This window comes from Tamandua tetradactyla, chromosome 5 (assembly GCF_023851605.1).
Source record: "Tamandua tetradactyla isolate mTamTet1 chromosome 5, mTamTet1.pri, whole genome shotgun sequence".
NCBI classification, from domain to species: Eukaryota; Metazoa; Chordata; class Mammalia; order Pilosa; family Myrmecophagidae; genus Tamandua; species Tamandua tetradactyla.
In genome coordinates, this window is record NC_135331.1 from 15,451,441 (window position 1) to 15,466,590 (window position 15,150).

The 15,150-nt window shown below is 44.7% G+C and overlaps 2 long non-coding RNA genes across 4 annotated transcripts in view; one reads left to right on the top strand and one right to left on the bottom strand.

The window, feature by feature from the left end:
• The window catches only part of LOC143683667 (uncharacterized), a 266,606-nt gene that overhangs the window by 145,151 nt on the left and 106,305 nt on the right, over window positions 1-15,150 (top strand). The gene's annotated exons all lie outside the window — the stretch shown is intronic.
• Window positions 487-11,252, bottom strand: LOC143683664 (uncharacterized). Of its 2 annotated transcripts, none has more exons than XR_013175577.1 (4): window positions 11,113-11,252; window positions 8,988-9,192; window positions 1,084-1,248; window positions 487-761 (listed from the first exon to the last, which is right to left on the bottom strand). It is a non-coding gene; the product is annotated as an uncharacterized LOC143683664 (long non-coding RNA). The 2 variants fall into 2 exon arrangements; XR_013175578.1 differs by having other exon boundaries at window positions 488-549.

The window sequence follows — 15,150 nt, forward strand, 5'->3', positions numbered from 1 at the left end:
TTGATCTTCTGGCCTCAGTCGTAAGAGCATCCTTGGTTCTAAGGGAAAAGTAGACACTAGGGTAAGACTGCTCACATGTCTAGTGGGTCTTATTTTCTGCCTTGAGCCATCAGTACAAGCAGTGTTCCGACAATGGTCAGAAAAGCACAGTATCAGGTAACAGTGGATGGACTAAATGGTAATTTGACTCGCTGCCAAAAATCTGCAGGTCTTACCCTCTCCCCCTTCTTTTTAACTTAGTGGATTTGTGTATGTCTGTGTCTGGTTGAGGTGAGAAATATGTTACTCAGGCAAGAAGAAAGACTTGCTTGGGAAGATTTTTAATTTGACTTGAGTACTTTAGTACTTAGAAAATGAATTTTCTCTATGGCTTCCCCCAACCCGAGTATAAAAGAAACACATACTCCTTCCAAAAATATGAAAAAACAAGTGTATTAGTAAGGGGACATGACTGCAAGAAACATAAGCCAACTCTGATTAGCTTAAGCAAAGCTTAATTTATTTGAAGCACAGCTTGGATCTCCCAGAATTGGCAGGAGGCTTTTCAACCTGGGTTTGGAAAGGGGAACGAGTTATGGACTCTGTAGAAGGCTGGACAGCTGGTGTCGTGGCAAGAAAGTCAAGCTCAGCCTGACTCCACTCTGGCCAATGACTAGGGGAAGTTTCTTTCTGTCCTATCATTCACGGAGGGCTCAGTCTCTTGGGTGAGTATTATCTGGAATGAGGTCACACAACTGCTTCCTGGTTGTATCTCTTGGCTTCTGTAATTAAAGGTGGACACGTGGAATTATCTGGTCACCAAGACCAAGCACACACAAGGGAGAGGTAATTCCTTAAATACGATTTGCATGTGCCCCACTCTCCTAGCTGGTTACCCGTCATCCATGATCTCTGCCTCTTGGCATTCCCATCTTTGTGTGGGTCCTTCCCACACTGATTTGAGCTGCTCTGTGTCAGTAGATCATGCCAGAGACGACAGTGTGTGGCTCCTGAGTTTGATTCTAAGAGACACTGTGCTTCTTCTTTAGTCTCTTGGATTGCTCACTGTCGGGGAAGTGGCTGTCATGTCATGAAGATACTCACCTGGAAGGACCCAGGTGAGGAGAAACGGAAGTCTCCTGCCAATGTCGACCAGCAGGATCTTGCCAGCCTTGACAGTGGACCCTCCAGCCCTAGTCAAGTCTCCAGATGATGGCAGTGCAGCCAACATCAATCTGTAACCTTATGGAGACCTCCAGTCTGAACCCCCTGAAAGAAAATAATCAAAACCTTGTCAGTGAATATACTTAGCCACAGCACATGCTTCCTGGGTCATGCCTGATCTTTTTCCATGCTTTTGTGATCCTTTTTAAACATCTTGCAACCTACGAAATGGTAAATTTAACCATGATCGTATACCACAGTGGGTAAAAAGGGAGAAGATAGGGATTCAACGTTAATTAAAACATGTAAAAATATACCCGACATAATGAGATAGAATATAATCAGTTTCAGTAACTAGTCATAAGACCAGGGCTGGGATTTATTACTCCCTCACTTCTCTTCCATATTCCCTGGTTGAGGTTTTATCCCCAGTGATGTGATCCAAACCCTTATTTCTGGGGAGACTGGTTCCTGTTCTTGGCTATAAGAACTTGCCACAGCTTCCCATTGACTTTGACCTCTGGATGTGGCTGTGTGGTGGGGGGGACACCGTGGGACCTCCCCTGGGTTCCATCTTTATTGCTCCCTGCGCATGTTGTGAATCAGAACCGCTACCTTTCTCTGAGAGCGAGGGTCACCCATCCCAGCCTGCCAGCACTATAAACCTCTCTTTTTAAAATTATGACATAAGAAGTCACAAAATTGACTATAAGAGACATTGAGGCAGCCTCATTTCCTAATTCAGTAGAATCATAATAGTGTGCCCTCTTGGAAGTATCACCTGCAAGGAGATTGAGATTCAGATGCAGAGACATTAAATCAACATGCCCAGGTCATTCAGCTACCTGATGGTGGAGTCTGGACTTGGACCCACGTTGATATGATCCCAAACCCTGAGCACCTAACTGCTTCTCCTGCTGCAGTGGGTACAAAGACCCTTGCATTCTGTGACGCTTTCTGTAGGGGGACAATAATAGAGAAATAGCACCAAAGGACAGGCAGTATGGTGCAGTGGAGCGAGCCATGGCTTGAATCCCAGATCTGTATTTACTCAAAATTACTGGGTCCCTTCTACACGGCAGGCAGTGTTAGAGGCACTGCACAAATAGCAGTGCTCGAAAGCAAAGTCCTACATTTCCCTTCTTAGCTATGTGTCTACAGGCAAGTTATTTAATTTCTTAGAGCCTCACCTTCTTGACCTATAAAATGGGGCTATTAATACCTGCCTGATGAGAGAATCAAAGTAATTTTGCCACTAGGAAAATGAAGGCACCTACTTCTGACAGTTAAATCAGGCAAATTTATATAGAGTCATTCATTCAACAAATACTGTATTCACTGAGCATCTGCCATGTGCCCGTGACAGAACTAAGTTCTGAGCACGTCAGTACACTGGGTCGGTACAGCCCCTGCTAGCCTGGAACTTGCACAGAGTGACGCTGGATAATGAAGCAAAAAATTAACAATTGTCACAAGTTTATAACAGATAACGCAACCCACGACAATGCATTGCTATAAAGATATGCTTCCTTTGCCACTGTTCTGCTGACTTTTAGGGGCTTCCTACTTTGAGGTCTCCAGAGTTTGGAGCGCTTACTGCATCTTTCTTTTCCAACTGGTGAATCCTGAAAAGGAAAGTGACATTTTGAGGCTGAACAGCTAAGACAGGTAAGAGTTAAAGAGAAAAGTTCCTCAAAGGAGCAGCAACCAAGCATGCTAGCTGAGTCTCACTGTCACTTTGCCATGACTTTAAGTTTATGGAAAAAAAAATAAGCCCTCCAGAGAGGAAGCAAGGAAGTCTTTTTTCCTACAGCACAGCTGAAAATCCCATTGCTCCACGGATTTTTTTTTCTCTCTCTTTACTGTGCACAGTCTTTGGATGGATTTTGCTCCTCTGTCAGTTTCCTCTAGGTGTTTTATTTTATTGTAAGGTATATTTATGGACTCTGAAGGCAAATATAAACGGCTGAGTACTAATTCCGTTCCTTGATTCGGGTGGAGTATGTTTGCTGAATGAATTGTTGCCTGGAGACTTAACAGCCAATCTTAACTTTCTGGAAAGTCTATCCTATCGGGTTCTCCCGCTCACAGAAGGAAAAGGTGTCAGTCTGTCTTTCTGCATCAGCAAGTCTATTTTCAATCTGTCGGGGTAGAACAATATTAGGGTTCTTCAGCAATTAATGCTTGAGGGGCAGCGGCTGTGAGTCACGGCGCTCGGTGTTTCACGTCACGTCCTCAGATATTTCAGGGAGAAGGAAGTGAAGGCACCATCCTACAAGAAGGTTATGAAATTATTCTACTGCACCCCCTAATTCGTTTTCACGGGAAACATGCCTATTAGCAAGTCTCTCCTTGTGTCCACCAGAGATACGTCTGCCTGCTTACTGGTGAATGGTTTTGTCAGGAGTCTGATGAATGGACTCGATCTAAACTTCAACTCCAGGGTAGGAAGGGCCTTTCACAGCCACCCTGCTGACCCTCTTGTTTTACAACAGGGAAACCTTCCAGTTGGCCTTTCAGAAGGAGACAGATTAAAACAGGCAAAGTGTTTCTTTTCCTCTGGCCAAGTCATTTTGGACTGAGGATGTACAAATGTTGTGTTCTAGTTTGAAGACTATCCAAGAAAGCAAATTTCCTTTTTGGTACAATGAATGGAAATGCTATGCTAGAAGAAAGTTATAAGTTATTAGTTACTCACTGGTATGTCTTATATATTGTAGTAACCCCAGGCACATGATATCTGTTGAATAAATAGTTATTGGATGAGTGGAAAAAAATTAAATGAAAGGAAAAAGACCATTGGTGATAGACATAAAGTAGATACTCCTTAAATATTTGATGGGTAAATACAGTAAGGAATGGCCAACTAAAATACATAAATAAATGAATGAAAGCAATTCTCAGAATGAAATAAACATTGTGTGGCCGAGACCTGCTGTTAGAGAGAACTGTAGACTGTCTTTGTGGGTCGCAGCATTCTCCATTGTCTTCCCACAATTCACAGGGTGGTTCCTCTGGCTCGCCTTTGTCCAGTGTGACTCACCCTCCCGGACACAATTATCTGGTCTAGGAATGGCATCTGGCTGAAGGGGACCAAAGTACCTTCCCCAAGAAGACAAACTGGAGCTGAGACTGAGACTTTGTCTGTGTTGCCTTGACTTTTTTCGGTTTTTGCTTTGTTTTTGTTTTTTGGGTACATGGTCCGGGAATCAAACCCGGGTCTCCCGCATGGAAGGCGAGCATTCTACCACTGAACCACCCGTCACCCCTGTGTTGCCTGGACTTTTATATGCTCATGTAGGTACTATGGGGAGCTGCCTTCCCCTTACTAAGGAGTTAAGAAGGAAAAGGTGGCCCGCCATGAGATAGAAGAATAAAGACATACATAGAGAGAAGCAGAGGAGAGAAATAGAGAAAGAGAAATCCCTGGATTCCCGACATTCCTCTAGTTCCCGGATTACGACTCTGAATCTTCAGATTTCCCCAATACTTTCCCTCAAGTTTGTACAAACTGGTTTAGGTTGTTATACCCCAAACAGTCTTAACCAATATGCCAAGTGATGAGACACTCTGAGCCTCGTGACTTGTCTGAAATACCCAGTCTTCATGCATGCAAGGATAGGCACTTGTCTCTCTCAGCAGTCCCAGCACTGCTTTCAGTGTCCTTCCTACTTTTTCATCTCCTAGGATACAAAAATATGTTTTTAAAACCAGAGGGAGAAAAAGAAAGAAAAATTGAATACCTCTGCTCTCATCATTTCAAACCAGTTGGTGGGGAGGTGCTATTTGATTTGGTTTCCAGTCAGTCCTGAGGTTTGTCTGCCCTGCTTTTAGCACGGGTTTTGGTTGCTTTATCTTGGCTTCTGGTTGCTCGCCACGGAAGAGTGTCCAGGCAGGGCCGCAGTGTTTGTATCGGCTGTTACACCACCGGGGTAGCAGATGGACCGCCCTGTAGCCCTCAGTGCACCAGGAGTTCCCTTTCCAGGTCTCTGTGTCTGGGGATTAGGACCAAGTACACGCATAGTTGAGTCTCGGTAAAACCTGGTTAGAATCTCCTGGAGGAGTTTTTATTAGGTGGGACCGCTGCTAAGGATCACAGGAAACAAATGCTTCTCCTTCTCTTCTCTTCTCTTTTCTTCTCTTCTCTCCGGCAAGGGAGGCTGGTGGTTTTGGCTGCTTTGGTGGAAAAACAAATACCCTTCCACAAATTAGTTCTTCTCACAGCCTTGAATTAGTGTTGGCAAAAACACCTCGGAGTGGTGACTCCGCAAGGGCGTGGGCCAACCACACCTTTGAAGGGAGGGGACCTCAAAGACATGGGGTGTTGGGTTGGGTGGCATAGCTTTGGGGTGAAGGGGCAGTGAGTGTCCCTAAATAGTAAAACTATCAAAGTGGCTTGACATCTTTCTCTGGGTCGGTCTAGATACCTTCATGGCAGCTGTAAATGTTTTGGCCAAGATGTATGTGAAAGCTAGCATGCAGCAAATCCATGAAGGGGAAAGCACATTCAGAACAAAAAAATAGAAGATGAAGAAAGGAACTTGCTTTGCAAATGCACTTGTAGACCCTGGAAAAATGCATGTAAGGGAAAGTCTAAATGATGTTATTTTCGTGGAATCATTCTATCTGATCTAAAATACACCTCTTTGGTTTGTGTTGTCCCCGGTACCCTCTTCTGGCATCTCATCCCCCTTCGATACCCTGACGCTCTTGGCTGGCCTTTTTCTCCCCTTGCCCTCACCAGCGGGCTGGACCTGCCCGTCTGGGAGTTAGGGCATGACATATTTGCACCGTGCGTGAACACCGCTCGCCATTAAGAACCCCATCTAATGAGAAACAGAGCCACGGAGGGGAAGCTTCAAAGTGGTTAACGGAAGGAAGTGCCTGGAACGAAATCCGACTTGATGTCCCAATTAATACGTCCCCTAATTCTATTTCCTGCCCTTGCGGGCTTGCAGCCGCCTCCCTCTAATTTCTGTGGGAGACGGAGACTCGGCTGATGGGAAGGAAGGAACCTGGAAATGGGGCGGCTTCACGGATGACTTGATACGCAGGCAATGGGCATATTAGGACAAATTAGGGAATTAGGGAGGAGGAAAAAAAAGAGACGATGACATTCGGAGGAAATGTCATCCCAAGTAATACTATTAATGGAGGCTGGGGCTCTGTTGGAGAGGGTGGCTGGAGAGATTGAGAGCTGAAAACACCAGCCAAATTGTCTTTTATTTCAGGCTAGGAGAAAGGGACTATTGCCAGACCCTTTCCTCTCTGTTCTAGGACCATGGGGTAAAACCAGCCACACGTCTACTTAGGAGGTGAAAGGGCAGGTCCCAATCTCAGCCAAAAGCCTGTTGAACCTAGATGAAGGTCTTGGATGGAAATAAAGTTAAAGATGAAGACAACAGCTGAGGAATAGTCTAATTAGAATGAGTGGCTCTGAAAGTGTTAAAAGCCCTTTGCAATATCTTTATATAATAAGGCTAAAATTCCACCATTCAGTCATTCTTTCTAGTTCTCTCTATTCCCTTGCAAAGGCAGATGCTTGCAGAATATAAGCATGCCATCTCTGACACACTGGGATGGCTTATCTGGATGCCCAAGAGAAGACCCTCATCCACTCCGCTGGTACAATTAAAACAATCTCTGGATTGATTTTCTCCTGGTTCCAATCTTTCCACCACTGTTTCCTGTCCTCAGCCCAACTTGCACACGTCTACCTAGTGGTCTTTCCAAAATACAGAGCCCACCCGTCACCCCCTTCCCTAAACATCTGGCAGGGCTCCCCAGTGCCTACTGACGAGTCTGGCCACCTTAGCATGGCATTCAAAGCCTGTCTTGTGCCGAACAGACCCTCTCTGAGCCCCGTCCCCCTACCCTCCACTTTCCTCCTAGACCTCCACTCACCCACACTGTCACCCGCCCCCCGCCACCAAACCCTTTCCTTTTACATCATTTTCCTCCTGCCATGTCTTCCTCCTGCTTTGTCTTTCTCCCTCTTCTTTGCCCACTGGGCTCCCTGTTTATTCATCAAGTTCAAGTGGCTCCTCTTTGCTGAACCCTTTCCAGGCATGTCTAAGTCATTTCTCCACATTCCCGTGGGCCTCTCTTTGAATCTCTTCATTACACTTGTCCCACTGCATTGTAATAATTTGCTATAGTTTTTACTCTTCTGGGACATTGTGTGTCCCAGGAGATTGACAGAGGACAGAACCAATGGTATAAGTTCTTTTAAAACCTTAGTGTCTGATATAACATAGGGACTTAAGAATTAGAGAAGGTTAGAAAGAAGAAAGGGAAGGAGAGAGCAAAAGATAACGCAAGGAGGTGCAGAAAAAAAAGTGGGAAACATCTAAAGCCGTCTTGTCTGTGGCATAATTTCATCATTTTATGGCACAGCCACTCAGTTGGATGTAAGTTTGGGCTGAGTTCACTTTAGAATTCATTCAATGTAAGCAAATTGACCAGGATCACAGTGTAACTAGTGGCTAAGAGCCTAGGCTTTGGAGACCTCAGTTCAATACCTTTGAAATGATCCAGTCACTGGGCAAGTCACTTCCCCTCTTTAAGCCATCTGTAAAATGGGAACAAGGTATTTAGGAGGATCAAATATGGTAAATTACTTCAAGTGCTTGTCTAGTGCCTGGTGTGTGTGTACAGTATGTGATCAACAAACCTATATACACATGAGAGTGTGAACCTGGGAATGCTGTTATCCTTTCAGACCTCCTATGGCTCTTTTCCTCTCTTCTCACCAGCCTCTTCTGCCCGAGAGTCTGAACTGTTCACTATCCTTGCTGCCAGCATAGACAGCCAGGGAGTGGCTTTAGCATTTCGTGCCAATAGCCAGTGGCATCTTGGTCACTGGGGAACAATGTTACTGCTGTGGCTTCATTCCTTAAAGGATCCAATGCCTCTCATAAACATACCCAAACAAAAACCTCCTGGTTGCATAATTTGCTTGGGAGCTGAAGTAGCAGTAAACATTTGTCAGCCTGAGATCAGTTGCCTCCATCTTTCCACTGTGGTTTGTCAGCCACTGGAACCTGGAGGAATTGCTGAGACCCAGGGGTGGTCTTTTGCTTAAAGATAAACTCTATAGCACCTGGTTCCTTTTCCTCATGTCCCCAGGATCCGGCATTCCTGCTTGGAGGCAGAAGAGGCCACTCCCTAGCTGGTGTAAATATTGTGTGTGAATATAGATGTAGTGGCCAAAGAAATGTGAACTGGAATTTCTCCTTAGAAAGTCACTGTAGTCCCAGACAATGGCCCCCAGGCCCACGGAGACTGGCTTCAGGGTTCATCGGGCTCTACCCAGGCTCTTCTCCAAAGGGCTGAATTGGTTGCTGGTGGCATTTTGCTGGTGGCATTGAGAATGTGGTCACGACAAATCCTTTCCATTTGAAGAGCCCATGGATATGTCTGAATGCAATAAATCTTATTTATTGATAAACTTTGGGCAGATAAATTATGCTTGGTCTTGACAATGAATGACATTTGCAGAGTTATTCCTTCTTCTCCTCCATCTCTTCTTCTAACCCTTTCAAAGCATTTTCACCTCTGTATTTTTTCCTCTCTTGGAATCCAAGAAGATGGCCTCATGGTCTCATTTGATTAATGATAAAAACTAAGGCACAGACTGAATGTCTAGGCCAAGTGTCCTAGATGTATGACCTGCTACCCCACTTGCCTTCAGGACTGAAGAGCTTATTCTCCTGGTTCCTGGGAGTGTTGCCAGCTTAATGCCTTTAGCGACTAGCCCTCTCTGGATGTTGCCCTTAGTTGAAAGAATCAGCCTCACTCACAATCACACCTCTCCCAAGGGAAGCCCATATCTAAATGCCTACCTCATGGATCCAATGATAGGATCATCCCATATCCAGCGCTCCATGGGGTCAGCTGAGGTCTTTGTTGAGACGACATCACAGGTCAACTTCTCCTTCCACCCAATCCTATTCTCTTCCCTTCCGTTCCATCCCTCACAAAGGTCCTGCACATTAATCTTCATTGCAGAGTCTTCTGCTTCCTTGGAAACCTGCCACCTGAAGATCACTAAGGTGAAGGGGGCCATGGTTAGATTGGAATCCAAGTACCTTGACTCCTTCCTGCTCATGATATTATTTGGTCAGTTTCTCAATGCTTACTAGATGCCAGGCACTAATCCAGGAACTGGAGATGAAGTGATAAAGTTCATAGGATCTCTGCCCTCACAGAACCATGTCTGGAGGGACAATGGATGCCAAATTTAACTCATTTAACAATAAGTTAGAGCACTGATGGATTTTAAGAAGGAGAGTTACAGGATGGTAGGGAAGCAAATGATGGGTATAAAACTTCATTGAGTGGGGAATGGTGAAAACGGGGGAAAACTCAACTTCTCCAAGTTGAATTCTTGATATTCTCACAAGCAGTGTGGACAACCAAAGCTATAGGCTGAGCCCCCAGTCTTGGGGTTTGTTCATATGAAACTTAACCCACAGGGGATAGGTCAAGCCTACTTAAAATTAAGCCTAAGAGTCACCCCCAAGAGAACCTCTTTTGTTGCTCAGATGTGGCCTCTCTCTCCAGCCAACACAGCAAGCAGACTCACCACCCTCCCCCTGTTTATGTGGAACATGACTACCAGGGGTGTGGATCTTCCTGGCAGCGTGGGACAGAAACCCCAGAATGAGTTGAGATCCAGCATCAAGGGATTGAGAAAACCTTCTCGACCAAAAGCGGGAAGAGTGAAATGAGACAAAGTGTCAATGGCTGAGAGATTCCAAACAGAGTTGAGAGGTTATCCTGGAGGTTATTCTTATGCATTAAGTAGATATCACCTTGTTATCCAAGATGTAATGGAGAGGTTGGAGGGAACTGCCTGAAAATGTAGAGCTGTGTTCCAGTAGCCCTGTTTCTTGATGATGATTGTATAAGGATAAAGCTTTCACATTGTGAAAACCTTGTGTCTGATGCTCCTTTTATCTACCTTGTCAACAGATGAGAGGAACATATGGAATAAAAATCAATAATAGGGGGAACAAATGTTAAAATAGATTTAGTTTGAAATGCTAGTGATCAATGAAAGGGATCAGTAAGGGGTATGGCCTGAAAATTTTTTTTTTTTCTGTTTGTTACATTTCTGTTTCTTTTTATTTCTTTTTCTGAAGTGATGCTAATGTTCAGGGAAATGATCATGATGATGAATATGCAACTATGTGATGATACTGTGAATTGCTGAGTGTATGTGTTGGGAATGTTTGCTTCTTGTAATTTTTTTAAATTAAAATTAAAAAAAAAAAACTTCATTGAGGTACTCATACAAGGTTTTCTAGAAACAGCGATTGTTCAATTAGGATCAAAGGATGATGAGGACAAATTAGCCAAGCAAAGGTGATGGAGGGGAAGAGAACAGTCTGTTCAAACACCTAGATGAAGGAGGTGGTGTGGCATGGCAGTGAAACTCAGAGGAATCTGGAAGATGCCTAGTCTTCACTTCTGAAGGCTGCCATAACAAATCACCACAAACGAGGTGGCATAAACCAACAGCAATAGATTATTTCACAGGTCTGGAGATAAGTCCAAAATCTATAGGGAAGAATCCTTCCTCGTCTTACCCTAGCTTCTGGTGGTTTTCTGGCCATCCTTGAGCTTCAACCTCTGCGTCAGTCATTGTGTGGTGTTCTCCCCTGGGTCTGCCTGTGTCTCTTCTCCCATTTTTATGAGGACACCGGTCATGTTGGATTAAGGGACCACCATACTCCAGAATGACCTTATTTTAACTTAACTAATTTAATCTGAAATGATCCTATTTACAAATAAGCTCACGTTTGCAACGTCACGGGTTAGGACTTGAACATGTCTCTTTGGAAGGCACAATTCAACCCATAACATATATGGACCATGAGAGGATTCTGGGGTGCATAACGTAGCAGCCTAGACCACTTTGAACACTGGTACCCTTTCTATTTCATTGCCTCCAAAGATGCCCACCATTGATGACTTCCTCTCTGAATACATGTGCTCTTCCATCCAAAAAGAGATGGCTTCTTTCTCTCCTCATTTTGAATCCAGGCTGCACTTGTGACTTTCCTTGACTAACTGTATGCAGAGGAAGTGATGCTATGCCAGTTCTGAGCCTAGCCCTTAAGAAGCCTGGAAGCTTCCATATGCATTCCGGAAGCCTGTTGCCAGGCTGTAAAGAAGCTCCCACCACTGCTGAATGATAAGGCACAATGTGGAAACAGAGAGGCCACAGGGAAGGGCCTCAAGATATCACCCATGCAAGGAAGGCTTCTTTTGCCTTCTAGGACTGCCTGGTCACCAGCTGAATGAAGCCGAGTTAAGTGATCCCAGCCAACTCCATATGGAGCACAACACCCACCCAGCTGTGCCCTTCTGGGATTCTTGACCTGCAGAATTATGAAAAATTGTTGTTTTGAACCTTGAAATTTTGAGTTGGTTGTTACACAGCAATAACTAACACATTCTCCCTTAGAACAAAACCCAGATACACATATATTATCCCCAACAGCTCACACTTATGGAGCAAAACAATGTGCCAGGCTTTGTGCTATGGGATTTACATAACTTCCTTCATTTAAACCTCATGGAAACCCAATGAAGCAAGCATTTATGCCGTTTCACAGATGAGAAAAGAGTCTCAGAGAGAATGTGGCTTGCCCAATTCATACAGCTAGTTAAAGTGGTGGACCATGGACTGAAATCCAGGAAATGTAGCTCTGACACCCATTATCTTCTCCACTATAGTGACCTTTCTTGCATGGGAACAGGGCTCAAGGAGACCTGGGCTAAAAAATCAGATCTATAGGAAGATCTGTTAATGGCACACAGTACTGAGCTAAGTTCATGTAGCTGTAAGCTAAGGCTTGCTCTTGTTTGACAGCAATCCCAGAGTCTCAAACTCTTCCATGACTGCTCAGTGGCTCCCTGGATCTTGGCTCCCTCAGTGGGATTCTTCACACAAGAAAGGGTAGGGAGAGACAGAGCCCAAACTGGAGAGTTAGGAGACATGGCTTTTAGTCCCAGTTCTGTCTCAGCTTGCCAGATGACCTTGGATAATGATTTCCCTTTCCTGGACCCCTATTTGTCCATCCATAAAATGAATGAGGGCAGAATTTTCCAGAAATCTCCACATTTATCATATCTGCAAACCACCAAATCTATTATGCACTTGTTTTTATAAATAATCTCACATTTGTAACTTAAATGAGCCTTGTTCAAAGCTATAAAATCTGTGTAACTGGATTTAACTTGCTGGTTATAGATATTTTGAATATGCCTAAAAGCAAAAATATAACCATTATAAAGTGCCCATCTGTTTACCATGCCATGTGCCACCATGGTGTGGGTGCTACCCTTGGAAGACCCGGGACCAGGCAGTTCTACTGGTTTTGACAAGGGCTTTGGCTTGGACAGGGCAATGGGTTTCATGCTTGGGGACTGTCCCTCTACATTGGTTCATGGGCACCTTTCAAACAAAGGGGCTCTCTAGACCCTTTGCACCTCCCCTAGACCCACCTTCTTCTGCCAGTAGGGTGGAGGCTCAGGACTTCTCAGGCCACCAGGCCACCTCATTATGGAATGGGAGATCCATGTCAGAGCAAAAATCAGACTGGGGACGAAGGCAGTAGACGGGATGGGAAAGCAAGCTGAAAAAAGAGAGTTTGGTACTTCCATACTGGCCCACATGAAATTTCTCTTAATCCCTCTTTCTAGGGCAGTTTGGTGTTTTAAGTGCCCCTGGTCTGAGGCTTAGAGATGGACAAAATCCAGCTTGAGACTGGTCTGCTGATAATGGGGTAACTATCATTGGAGAAGGGGGCTGTTGGGTTTCTTGTATTTCATTTCCTCAACCTCTGCCTGGGGTACTACCGTGTTACATTATGCTATGGAACTGGTTGTATAGATGCATTAGATTGGAAGAAGCTAAGAATAGTAATAATAACAATGATATAACACTCTTCATCATTGTTGTCATGGTAACATTCATCGAGTGCCCCTGCTATTGACGTGACTTCACTCACAACCCCTGTGAGATAGCGTCACTCTTCTCCCCATTTTGCAGATGAGGAAGCTAAGGTTTAAACTAAGGTTTAGAGAGGTTAAGTCATATACTCAAGATTTTATACTTACTAAGTGGCAGCAATGGTATGTAGCTGCAAGACATGATCTGCAGGAAAACCTTTCCTGCTGGGGCATCAGTGTTCCATGGTTTGCTGTGTTGACAAAGAAAGGAGAGGGACTCAGAGTCATGCTAGCAGACTGGACCCTTGGAACTTCTGGGATTCAATGGAACTCAATTTGCAGACCGGTGGGACCAGCTTCTCTCAAAGTGTTTCCGAGCTCTATTGTTTGATGGTTCTGGAAGTCTAGCCCCTGGAAAACCCAGAGGCTCTCTGGGTGGCTTAAGTATAGTTGTCAGTTTTATGGCCCAAGTTAGCACATGTCTTGGATTGCAGTCTTATTCCACCATTCATTCCTTCAATTCCACCATTCATTCCTTCAACATTCCAGACCCCTGTCTACTGTGCACCCTGTCTGATGCTGGGTACGAGGGATAGAGAGAGAAATGAGATGCTCTTTCTGTCCTCTGGGACTTTGACTATTTTGAGGAAAAGGGAGTGGGAGTGGCAGAGGCAAGTACAATACAGCGTGAGAGGGAAGGGGTACTTAATGCAGATTCTGGGTTTAGGAAGGCTTTCTGACTTGAAGAGATGCATGATAGAAAGAGGGATAAGGGAGGAATTTCAGACAGAGTGAGATATGCTTACAAAGCCTCGGGAAAGGGAGGCATGGTGAGGGGTGGGGAGAGGCTGTGAGCTGAATAAGATGCCTGAGGTGTAGACCTGAAAGAGGGGCTGGAAATCCACTGCTATGGCTTTTATGACCACCTCCACCCAGTCCCCCCTCCCTCCCCCCATTCCTCTGTGCTGTCTTGGACACAGTGGGGAGTTCAGGGGTGGGAGACAGATGCTTGGCAGTTACTTGCTTGAATACATTGAGGGGCCCACAAATAATTACCTTTTCCCAGGGCCTTGACTCCTGCCCTCCTAATAAAAACAAGAAACAGGAAACTGCTACCTGCACTCCTGGCAACCTGGACATCTTCAGATCAAGGAAATAAGATGAGGTGGTGGAGGGAGGAGAGACAGAGCAGCGGGGTATGTTTCATTTCTAGGAATAACAGCCTTTTGGGGTAAAACTGGCCCAAACCATTCAAACGTGTCCCTGCCCATTTCTCTCCCCAAGTGTTGGATTCTTCCTGCTTCCTCTGTGACTTGCAATTTCATAAGGTGATTTTCTGATATTCCCCTCTTTGGAGACACATCATTACTGAAAATAGGTCTTGCAGCTCTGGGTGGAAAACCAGAAAGGGAAGGGCTAAGCCGGTGCTGTTGCCCAACAGTGCCGAAGAGTGAGCCTGTGAGATCCCTTCAGCCCAGCCTGGAAGGCCCCGGGGGTCTGCCTGGGGTGGTGACAGAGGCCTGCACATGTCTACAGAGAGAAGGAGTCCAGCTGGGGTATCAGATGGACCTGGGTGGCCCAAAAGTCGATTTTGTCTGCTACTCATGTTATTATGCCGGTCTCCTTTGGTGAGTGCTTGCTTAGAATATCTTTTTTTTTTCTCATTTGTGAATGTAGGTGTGCCTCAGAAATTAATTTTAAAAATAATAATCCATCCTCAAAATCTCCATCTTTTAATGGGAGATTTTGAATTCCCTTATGAGTAATATGATTACTGATTACTTTGGACTTGCTTCTACCACTTTAAGCTGAGATTTCTATTTATCGTATTTTTTCTTTCTCCTTTTCTCTTTTTTGTTAGGTTGATAGGATTTTCTTTACCTCCTTCACCCCCTTTTCTCCTCTCCTTGTTTGAAAATTAGTCTTCATCTATACTTTCAATGCATACATTAAATTCTTATTCACTATAAAATATAATTCATCTAGCCTCCTCCTAAACAAAATGAAGCCCTCAAAACACCTAAACTCTGAATTACCTTGGAA